The sequence below is a fragment of the Diaphorina citri genome, unplaced genomic scaffold, assembly GCF_000475195.1.
Source record: "Diaphorina citri unplaced genomic scaffold, Diaci psyllid genome assembly version 1.1 scaffold4161, whole genome shotgun sequence".
Taxonomy (NCBI): domain Eukaryota; kingdom Metazoa; phylum Arthropoda; class Insecta; order Hemiptera; family Psyllidae; genus Diaphorina; species Diaphorina citri.
The window spans coordinates 10,607-20,303 of NW_007381560.1; the positions used below are offsets into that span (position 1 = coordinate 10,607).

The following is a 9,697-nucleotide window of genomic DNA, read 5'->3' on the forward strand; positions in this document are numbered from 1 at the left end:
AGAAATATGATTGAAATTTTTTTTTTTTTTTTTTTTTTTTTTTTTTTTTTTTTTTTTTTAAAAAAAGAGGTTTGATAGAGGGAACTGTAACTAATGAGGTCTTATCATCACGAAATCTAAGAGGAAAGGAGATGAGGAAGCCAGCTGTTCTAGGAACAAAAGTGAGTTCTTAACACCTGTATTTATCAACAAAAATTAAGTGCTATCAAGTCAGACTGTTAAGTGCCTAATTAGTAATTAACTTGGAGAGTAGCGCGCCTGACTTATATAAGTATAAGTGCTAGGCCGCGGGATTCTTGCCATTTAAAGAAGCGTAGTACTTACTTGTGCTACTAAATTGTGTGCCAAGTGTCCGAGGCCGAGTGTGTATTGATACCAAGAGACCACATAGTTCGTAGTACTTACTTGTGCTACTAAATTGTGTGCCAAGTGTCCGAGGCCGAGTGTGTATTGATACCAAGAGACCACATAGTTTTCAGAGGAAGCGATGTGATTGCACATGTAGTCCGTACACACTTGCATCAAGTCCTGGGGAAGTAATAAAACAGAGAATATAGTAGTACATCTCAGTGGCCAAGTGGAGTCTCAACCCAGAAGTGCTGGGTTCAAATTTCAGCAAGGGCAGAAATTTTTTGACCATTCTTTTCCCTCTTCGTCTCGCTGGAGGACGTAAAACTGAGACAAAAGCAGCCCTGTCAAGCCACAGACAGTAACAGTGGCTCTTGAGGGTACCTGAATGGGATTACGGTCAAGTTCATCTCAGGAAGTAGGGTACAACGACATAATTATGTACCTGAATATCCCTCATCAGACCCCTACGATTCGGGGGCCCTGAGCTAGCTCTCTGGCTTAGATGACACCTTTTTGCATCCTCTTAATGGGAAAGTATATGAACTCACAGCTTTCTCTGGAATAAACCTGAGTGTGCACTCTTTCTACAGGTGAATTTCAGAGAAACTGAGGAGGTTGAAATATACTAGTGATGAGGGTACTTCTAGGTTCCATCAAGGCCGGGGGATAGCAGCTCGGGTAGGGGAAAAAATACTGGTCACAATAGATCTACAGAGGTTGCAGTGTTAATTGCATACTCTCTTGGGGAGGAGGAACCAGTCCCATAAAAGAATACAATACAGTCGACTCTCGGTAATTCAAACCTTCGATAATTCGAAACTCTCGATAAATCGAAGCAACTGTCTGGTCCCTTGAAAAACTCTCGATATTTCGAAAAAAATCAATGCATTTTGGTACGCTCGATAAATCGAAGTAAAAAGAATTGGACCAAGAAAAAAAAAAACACTCTATAATTCGAAGTTTGTCTACCAAAAACACTCGATAATTCGAAATTTCCAGTTTAAACTTGTTAATCTCTGCGCTCTCCCTCCTCTTATGTTTTTCTCTTGATACATTATAGAAATCCTTTCATATTTTAGAAATTGTGGCTTATGGTCCAAGTTATTGCTACAAAGCAAACCAAAATAACAGATTTCTTCAAAATAATAATAATAATAATAATAATAATAAACAGGTAGATATGCCTATACATAATAACAATAATTATTATGTACAATAACTAACATACATAAATACAAGTTCATATTATGAACACTTTTCATTCTTTTCAAATGTCAAACCTCTGAAACAAAGCTACCTCTATTTTACTCACCCTTTGTGTCGGTGCAAGCGGAACATTGTAATAGCACAATACTCCTGGTTGCTCCCGGTCTTTGTACACGGGAAAAGGCAAAGAAAAAAATGTCAAACCTCTCAAACAAAGCTACCTCTATTTTACTCACCCTTTGTGTCGGTGCAAGCGGAACATTGTAATAGCACAATACTCCTGGTTGCTCCCGGTCTATAGGAGAGTGTAGTGAGGAATTTGAGAGCTTGAAATGTGGTGGTAACGTCCGCGCAGGAAGAGTAAGTACATTTGTCTGATAGCATTCTGTGAACAAAGAAAATCATTGGAGGTTCAGTAAACTAAGAAAGTCACTGAAAAAGTTGTTGCTGTAGTTGTTGTTGTTGTTGTTGTAGAGGCTTCAGCTGTGTACTGTGTAGACGAATGGTGATGGCAGGATAAAGAAAAGATCTTTTTGTATCTGCCATACACCGGGGTGGTGGTCTCTAGCCATGTTTAGTTAGCTGTTAGCTTGTCCTGAACCATCCGCGCAGGAAGAGTAAGTACATTTGTCTGATAGCATTCTGTGAACAAAGAAAATCCTTGGAGGTTTAGTAAACTAAGAAAGTCACTGAAAAAGTTGTTGTTGTTGGTGGTGGTGGTGTTGTTTTTGTAGAGGCTTCAGCTGTGTAGACGAATGATGATGGCAGGATAAAGAAAAGATCTTTTCTATCTGCCATACACCGGGGTGATGGTCTCTAGCCATGTTTAATTAGCTTGTCCTGAACCGCAGTCAACCATCGTGAGAACTTGTGCTTGTTCTTTAAAAGCGGAGAGACCCCTTTGAAGAACTGCTAGGCTGGTCAGGGTTAGCTGTTCTCCTCCCTGTTTATACGTAGTTCCACAGTTAGACACCCGTCTACCCCCTGTTTAACGTCCCTTAGCCCAGTGGTTCTCAAACTTTTTTTTGTATGGCGCCCCCTTTGGGCATATTCTCATTTTTCACCCCCCCCCTACCTTACCCAACCCCTCGGTATATTATTTTTTATGGAATAACAAAACGAACCAACCTCAGTGGCTCAAGCAGTTAGCGCGGGAGGAATTTCAGAACTGGAGGTTTATGGTTCGAATCCCTTATAAGGTGAAACAGCAGTGATAATAAGCAGGGTAGACTAATTTCTGACAAGCATTAATCAATCTTAACATAATTAAAATACCTTGAAATAACAAAACGGAAAATTGAAACTTTGAGAAACTTATTTTTATTTTTATATTGCATAATCGGAATATTTTTCTAGGCGTTTGATATACATATGATTACGCTGGACGTATCTCAAGACACTAGAGTTGGAGACTAAGTACCTGGTAGGTAGTATCGGAGGAACTTGTCAAATATCTCGGCACAGGGTTTGGTTTCCTGTAGAACCACACGATTGGTTCTCGACTCGGACCAATTGGAATTCATCAACATTACCTGCAAGTGTAAAGAGGAAGTGTAAATATTGGTATTTAATTTAATCAAAACAATCATATTATAAATCAGAAATTTCAGAAAGGAAACTCTATAAACTCTTCTTATAATATTATTATACCCCAAGTGTTAAACTCTCAGACAAGTAGGCTGGTTTGATATCCACCTGGGGCAGATTTTACCCTGATCGGATAATGTTTTTTCTTGGAACAGCCGGTTTTCTCCTATCCCGTCTTCTTTTTCTCATTGATTTTGGGATGACAAGACCTTAGCAGTTACAGTTTCCTCTAACCAACCTAAAAAAAAAAAAAAAAATGCAGTGCACATTTTTTCCTCTCTTTTTCCCAATATTTATTAAATTATTTCTAAATGGTGAATATTACCTGAAACACTTCACTGGAAGTACAAAGTATAATCCTATGTGCCGGGTATTCTATTCCGTCCACTTCAAGACAAATATCATTCATTAACCGTTCTGCATACAGGGTAGCAATCTTTGTTACTAGATGTTTGGAATTATCAATCTGAAATGAAGATATTTGAAATATTACCTATTTACTTTTGGTTTGCTAGATATAATTTATAATAGCATTTTTTGTTAATGATAGAGTAAGTTCAATTAATGTTATTGTGTAATTTGCTTAAGTCTTGGTGACAGTAGTTTTACCATCTATTTAGTGACAAGTTAGCCACTGAAATACACACATGTGAGTACCTAGGCAGGTGGCTTGTCTGGGAACTAGTGTTGTCACTTTTGGCTGCGATAACTGTTGCCTTGAAGGTGACTCAAAGAAACACAAAAATTTAGAATATTAGCCCAGCCCAGCTTTGAGCCAATAAACTGCAAAGGTTTTTGGTAATTATGCAGAAGTCACGTCTGTGGAAAAGAAAAGCTCCTTTTTGTATTCAACCTAACCCTATAGTAACACAAATCACTGCTCTAATTGTGAAAACTCCTTCTTGCGTTTGAGTACTTAGGCAGGTAGCTTGTCTGGGAACTAGTGTTGTCACTTTTGGCTGCAATAACTGTTGCCTTGAAGGTGACCCAAAGAAACACGAAAATTTAGAATATTAGCCCAGCCCAGCTTTGAGCCAATAAACTGCAAAGGTTTTTTTCCCCCCTTGACCTAGGCAGGTAGCTTGTCTGGGAACTAGTGTTGTCACTTTTGGCTGCAATAACTGTTGCCTTGAAGGTGACCCAAAGAAACACGAAAATAATGTTGCGTTAAGCTTACACGAATGATTCGAACCTGTGACCTCCTTATTACCAGTCTCTTACCCAATGGCTTACCTTATTTTATAGTTGACTAGGGTTCTTAGTTTTGAACCCTAGTCAACTATAAAATAAGGTAAGCCATTATCTAATTTGGGTGTCTAATATGAATCTAATTAATAATAAGTCTCTTACCCATTCCACAGGTCGTTCGTCTTCGTCGCTATCACTGGGATTAGAATGAGAGCTAAACACCAGAGTGCGTGAGTGGTAGGGTGGTATGCTGTCGAAATGAGAGATGTGCAGGGGAGAGGAGAATTTGGCATCGGTGTAGAGACTCCCCCCTTGTTGGAAGGCAGCCTAGAGACATAAATTTAATATCCTCTGTTCTTGTAACTGAACACTCTTACCTCTGTATCTTGGTTGGTTTTGCATTTCTTTGATGCGGAACCATCATATGTGTCAGTCACTGCTCATTTGTGCCAGTTCCTTTGGTAGCAATATTCCACGGACGTGACTTCTGCACAAGTACCAGGTTTTTTCCCCCCTTGTTGGAAGGCAGCCTAAGAGACATAAATATCCTCTGTTCTTGTAACTGAACACTCTTACCTCTGTATCTTGGTTGGTTTTGCATTTCTTTGATGCAGAACCATCATATGTGTCTGGATCTTCCATATCGGACATATTCATGTCATCCATGTCTGTGTAAGACATTTAATCTGAAATAATGAAGAGGTTGTAATTGGGATTATAGATAAACAAACTTTGACAACTTTTGTACCCTGAGGCCCCAATGAGACTTTTTTGGAGACCATCATTTTTTGTAATAAATCATTGAACGTGATATTTTACAGTACTCACCTGCAAGTTTTTTCCAAGTAAGTAGCTACCTCTAGATCTCTAGAATATGAGAATAAAACCACAAATACCAAAATTTAGATAATTTTAAAGGAAAAATTTGAATTTAAATTTTAAAATTTCCTTTTCCTTTTGAAGTTTTTGATAATGATACAGTGTTGCCAAATTTTTCTTTCTAAAAAAAACCTCTTTCACCCATCAGTGGCGTAGATCAAAGTGTCAAAAATTGAATGGCTATTTGGGATATCTAGATAAATTTTCGACTCTGTTCTTTTTAAAAATGAATTTTTATTATTTTCACCTTATTATAAAATATCAACAATGATATTTCTGAGAATCCTGCCATCCTGGGTCATTTTTTTCACGTACCTAAGTGAAAAGTAAAAGAGGTTTTTTGAGGTCTTCTTTTTTTAGAGGTTTTTAGCTTGGCAACAGTGTAAAGTTATCAATTTTAATATGGCGCGAATTTTCAAAGTTTTGACAGCCGAGCCAGAGAAAAAGAAAAGGAAAAAAGTAGAAGAAGATTGTGGCTTTCGCCGCTCTTGATTTTTGTGAATATTGTTTCAATATTTAGTATTTAGTAGGTTTCTATTGTACCATTCCTTGTCCTTATTCTATTGTCTCTTTAAACAGTTAAAGTTTTGAAGAGAGAAAAAAAAAACATGAAAATGCAGCAAGAAAAATGTTTTTCTACTTCCTGCCTATATGCCTGGTAAGTTAAAAACACCAAATTTGGAGCACTTACTGCTTATTTATACCTGTGCCTTAGCTAGCTGATTTACTTCCTAAGTAAAAGAAAGAAAAAATTGCTTTTGAAAGTAGTATCCTAATTCCTAAATGGGAGATCCAATTAAGTAGTCAAAATGGTAAATGTCAGCTTGCAGCATTATATGGTTCTGTCACATTCAAAATGAGAATCCCTACAGATCTGAACAGTGCAGTATTGGGTAGTGATGTGTCTCATGAAACTGGTTCGAAACGCGGTTTCAAAACCGAGAATACGGATCCGGTTTCATGAAACCGCTGAGTTAAAGTTTCGGAACTTGAATTATGAAACCTCAGACTCACAACTCTAGTACGCGCAAGCGCACTACAAACTATGTCGATACCTACTGAACTGAAACTGAAACCTCCCTGCTTAAGTCTGCTTCGTTACGTAACGGACCCGAAGGTTTCAGGTTTCGGTTTCAGTTTCGGAACTCAGATCCGAAACCTTAGAGCATATCAAAACCTGGGATCCGGAGCCCTGAAAAGTTTCGTTTTTCCCATCACTAGTATTGGGACTGTTGGGTTGCCCAAAATCAGATACTGTCCTTTCTTTGTTGTGTAGTTCCTGTTTATTCCACACACCAAGTTTATTAAGTTTGTTTACTTGTGTGTTTTGTGTTTCAAAATTAGGTCAACAGATGCAGGTTATTTTTAGAAACACTTTCTTGTTAACCTCCAGTGGAAAATATACAAAACTAGCTGAATTCCGTCGCTTCGCTCCGGAATGCCGCTAGTTCATCCCGAGGCATGGCCAAACTTGTGGAAAAGGCATGGCCGAACAACCTCAGACTCACAACTCTAGTACGCGCAAGCGCACTACAAACTATGTCGATACCTACTGAACTGAAACTGAAACCTCCCTGCTTAAGTCTGCTTCGTTACGTAATGGACCCGAAGGTTTCAGGTTTCGGTTTCAGTTTCGGAACTCAGATCCGAAACCTTAGAGCATATCAAAACCTGGGATCCGGAGCCCTGAAAAGTTTCGTTTTTCCCATCACTAGTATTGGGACTGTTGGGTTGCCCAAAATCAGATACTGTCCTTTCTTTGTTGTGTAGTTCCTGTTTATTCCACACACCAAGTTTATTAAGTTTGTTTACTTGTGTGTTTTGTGTTTCAAAATTAGGTCAACAGATGCAGGTTATTTTTAGAAACACTTTCTTGTTAAACTCTAGTGGAAAATATACAAAATATAATTATGTATTTACATCTGTACAGTATCTTCTTATACATGTGTACCATACATAAGACATGCCTATATTCCTACTTGAGTGATCATCTCAAATGTCATCCCTTCATTTATACACTTTGTATAAAATAAATGATCCTCCATAAAACATTCAGTCAAACTTTGGGGGCAGAATGCTACTGCACAGCCTAATCTGCTTATGTTTCTACCATTTTTTTTTTTTTCTTTTTTTTTTCAGATCAATAGCCAATAGTTCAACCTCAAATCAATATTACTACAAAATTACGAATCAGTATGATAGGAGTGAATTCCTCTTCCATTGTCTACAACAAGACAGTGCTTGCAACCCAAGTATTCATTGTGTCCATTTCTCCAGCATTATTCAATTGGTCACATCCAGGTATGTTTTACCTACCTATTTAGGTAATGAGTTTTTTTTTTGCCCTTGATTAAATTCCCTGTGAGGTCCAAATCAAACTTTGGGCAAGTGGGTATCACACTAAGCTTGCACAGTATTGGTCCTGTAGGTAATACTTTATTCCTATATTTATTTCATCAATCAAAACATACATAACCATTATTGTTCTATCCTATTGGACTCAGCCAACACTCATGTTCTTAAAATGCTCCTTTTTTTAGCTGGAAATAGACGCCCTGAGCAGGTTAGACTATTCGTCCAAGAGAATTCTGTATGAGATATTTGTTAATGATTCACATGGTAAGTCAGTTAATACTTTCCTGTCCCCTCTAACCAAAGAGGTAATCAAGTGAAAGACAACCCTCTCAGCGGCTAAGGTCTTATCAGGTTTATCTCTTCTTTTTCACTTTGCTTACCAACAGATCTCCCCGAAAACGAACCTTATCTGTTTAAGATAAAGTTCGCCCGGGCGAGAATCGAACCTATCGCTTACGAGGCAGACGCACTACTCACCAGGTCACCAAACGAACTAGAGGAGGTCTAAAAAATAATTAAAAAGATTTTTTAAAGGGATTTTTTATTGTGTTAAGCATACTTAAATGCTTGTCACAAATATTGTTCCCTAAGTGTTACACCTAGATAAATTTTATGACTTGGCTTGGACTCGAACCACCAACCTCCAGACCCAAATTCCAACGCGTTAACCACTGCACCACTGAGGTTGGTGTCTAAATAAAAATAGTTATATTGTTATGTTTTTTTCGCTTGGTTGGTGTCTAAATAAAAATAGTTATATTGTTATGTTTTTTTCGCTTGGTTGGTGTCTAAATAAAAATAGTTATATTGTTATGTTTTTTTCGCTTGGTTGGTGTCTAAATAAAAATAGTTATATTGTTATGTTTTTTTCGCTTGGTTGGTGTCTAAATAAAAATAGTTATATTGTTATGTTTTTTTCGCTTGGTTGGTGTCTAAATAAAAATAGTTATATTGTTATGTTTTTTTCGCTTGGTTGGTGTCTAAATAAAAATAGTTATATTGTTATGTTTTTTTCGCTTGGTTGGTGTCTAAATAAAAATAGTTATATTGTTATGTTTTTTTCGCTTGGTTGGTGTCTAAATAAAAATAGTTATATTGTTATGTTTTTTTCGCTTGGTTGGTGTCTAAATAAAAATAGTTATATTGTTATGTTTTTTTCGCTTGGTTGGTGTCTAAATAAAAATAGTTATATTGTTATGTTTTTTTCGCTTGGTTGGTGTCTAAATAAAAATAGTTATATTGTTATGTTTTTTTCGCTTGGTTGGTGTCTAAATAAAAATAGTTATATTGTTATGTTTTTTTCGCTTGGTTGGTGTCTAAATAAAAATAGTTATATTGTTATGTTTTTTTCGCTTGGTTGGTGTCTAAATAAAAATAGTTATATTGTTATGTTTTTTTCGCTTGGTTGGTGTCTAAATAAAAATAGTTATATTGTTATGTTTTTTTCGCTTGGTTGGTGTCTAAATAAAAATAGTTATATTGTTATGTTTTTTTCGCTTGGTTGGTGTCTAAATAAAAATAGTTATATTGTTATGTTTTTTTCGCTTGGTTGGTGTCTAAATAAAAATAGTTATATTGTTATGTTTTTTTCGCTTGGTTGGTGTCTAAATAAAAATAGTTATATTGTTATGTTTTTTTCGCTTGGTTGGTGTCTAAATAAAAATAGTTATATAAAAAAAAAAAAAAAAAAAAAAAAAAAAAAAAAACAGGATGGGAGAAAGCCAGCCGTTCCAAGCTTCCAAGAACAAACCCTACCTGTTTAGGATAACTTACATGAGCTCTTCCACTCAACCACTAAGTTTCGTTATCTGGGCAGTAATTTTACCTTGTAGTAGGTAATTTAATGAAGGTGTGTACAGAAACTCAGACCGCATTGACATTGAGTTCTATAGCTGTACTGTTGTTATTGTTACTTACCTGTACAGTCTTAACATATTCAACCCCATTCTGAGCACCATACACCAGGATACCAAACTTCACTCTCAGGTCCTCGAAGTCTTCAGGCGGGGGATCCTTACAGGTTATAGACACACGTACGGTTTTCTTAATCACTTGAGGCAACTCTAGAGTACCTTGCAGTACAATGAGGCAGAACTTGTCGAACCAAACGCCCTTGGGAAATACATCGATT

The 9,697-nt window shown here is 36.8% G+C and overlaps 1 long non-coding RNA gene across 1 annotated transcript; it reads left to right on the top strand.

The window, feature by feature from the left end:
• The first annotated feature begins 5,656 nt into the window (after positions 1–5,656).
• LOC113472175 lies at positions 5,657–7,463 on the top strand. The gene is made up of 2 exons (XR_003394603.1): positions 5,657–5,869; positions 7,351–7,463. It is a non-coding gene; the product is annotated as an uncharacterized LOC113472175 (long non-coding RNA).
• The last annotated feature ends 2,234 nt before the right edge of the window (positions 7,464–9,697 follow it).